Here is a 2,300-nt window from a genome sequence, read left to right as displayed (position 1 = left end):
TTTCCCTTTTCAGTAAGTCACTTTTAACTTGATAAGGAAGAGTTCAAAGGCAAGGGATGGGATGACTTGCAATGAATTGATTAACCAAGGAGTGATTATTTTGATGTTCTTGCAACATGTGATGATAATTGCAGTGCCCTTCTGCAACATGAACAATAATTTAAAGACAAATTGAAGTAAATCAGAAGTACATGACTTGACATTAAAAGTGTATTTTGACAATATGATGCAGACCTCTCTAAATTTTCAACTAAATAACTGTAAAGGTACTGAAAAAAACATGAGAAGTTTAGACTGAATGCCACTACCAGTTAACTTGCAGATAAATCTTGTCAATGATGATACATAAGTGAGCATAGAGATGGTGGAACAGTAATTTCTAGATGTAATATATTCCCTGTGTATCAAAAGATACCAAACTAAACTGGAAAATGGTACCAGCACCAAAGATGGAGGCCTTGACAAGAGGGAAGGTAAGGTAAATTTTGCCTTTAAATAATTATTGTTAACCTTTCAAATGTCTTTGAAAGAACATTTCATGTTATAGCAGCACCTAAAAAGGCGTAATATTTGTTGGTCACCTTGCATTGGTAATGGCAATGTGTTTACAACATGGCTGTGAAATGTGCAAGAGTATAGCACAGTTCATGTATACAAGGATATACAAGGACTTTTTCATAACATAGTTTCTGGAATATGGTAAATTTTTCACCAACACTTGATAGTTATGTCCCTAAAGAACATTTGCACCACTGAATAATGATGTTGTTGTCACCTTTAGTTTTTTTTAATTATTATCACAAAAAATAATAAAGCTATGCTATAAATGCCCAACAAAATTACATAAAATTCCAGCCCATATTTTGTAGTTTGAGAGAAAAATAACAGTTTAAGTTAAAAACCAACCTCAACAACTAAAATTTACCATTAAATTTATTTTTGGTTTTAGCTGTTGACTTATATAAACCCCAGCATCACATTCACTCTTAAGACACCTGATCAAGGGGAAAAGAAACGCAATAGACTGGCAGTGGCATTGGGTCCCTTCTTGGCAAAGCCGAGCAACCATGGCCTGGACACTGGCACCCCAAGACCGAATCAAACAAGATATAAAGAACCATGGTCTTGGGGTAACCACAAAAGCCAAGCAGGTATTCAATGTCAACAGTGATGGTGCTACCATTTCCAGGTCCAAGGAGGCAAAGGATATGACGGTTTTTAGAGACTGTGTCTTCATTAAAAGACGTGCATTCAGACCAGAAGCATGGGAGGAGTTTGCCACATGTAATTACTACTCAGTACTTTTTCTTGATCCAGGTAGTCGTCGCACATGACAAAATGCTTGCCAAATCAGAATTTACAAACCAAAAAACTATCAGGGAACTACTAAACCTGATTTCAGTTTATGGTAATAACATACTAAGCTTAGTGATGATTCCAGTGTGAAAATGTAAAATAATTGAAAATCTTGAATACTCTTTGCCATCTATTTCCACAGATTTTGGATTGATTCATACAAAATCACAAGATACTCGGCCATCACTACCAGTTGCAGTGCCCTCACCACCAGCTGCAGTACTATCAACACCAGCTGCAGTGTTGTCAACACCAGCTGCCGTAAAATCGCCACCAGCTGCAGTTGCAGCAACACCAGCTGCAGTGCTATCTCCACCAGCTGCAGTGCTATTGTGACAGGTTGCAGTGCTGTCATTACCAGCTGCAGTGCCATCTACCACAGCTGAAGTACCTCTGAGTCATACCAACAAAAAACACAACATTATATGTTTAAGTAAGTTAATAAATTAGACCAGAAGATATCATTGTTTGATCAATAATAAATATAATTCTGGGCAATATATCAGCATGAAACGATTTGCATACATACCAAAATGCTACCTGAAATATATTTCACCATTTTTAGATATTAATGCATTAAACCCATTTTGATTTACTCAGTGGAATGTGGTCCCATAAATGAAGATGATTTATCAAGAACTTTAAATGAAAGGTCAAAGACAAAAACCGTCAATGCGAAACCAAAAAAGACAAAAAATTCAGGTATTTACTAATTTAATTAAATAATATTTTTAATATACCTAGAAAGGAAATGGTCCCACAACCTCCTGTCCTTCTAGCAGGCTTTAAACAAAATAGGCTTTTTATAGTGTAACTACTAGAAGTGGGCCACTTTGAGAAGGGTTGCACAAGCAGAAAGTTACTTAACAACAAGACAGTGATCTTTTTCACCAATAAACCAATAACAATGAAAAGAAATTAAAAAAATAAAAATGACCAAATTG

The sequence above is a fragment of the Orbicella faveolata genome, unplaced genomic scaffold (assembly GCF_042242905.1).
Source record: "Orbicella faveolata isolate gen_17 unplaced genomic scaffold, um_ofav_v1 contig_46, whole genome shotgun sequence".
In the NCBI taxonomy this organism is placed as follows: domain Eukaryota; kingdom Metazoa; phylum Cnidaria; class Anthozoa; order Scleractinia; family Merulinidae; genus Orbicella; species Orbicella faveolata.
This window is presented reverse-complemented; position numbering follows the sequence as displayed.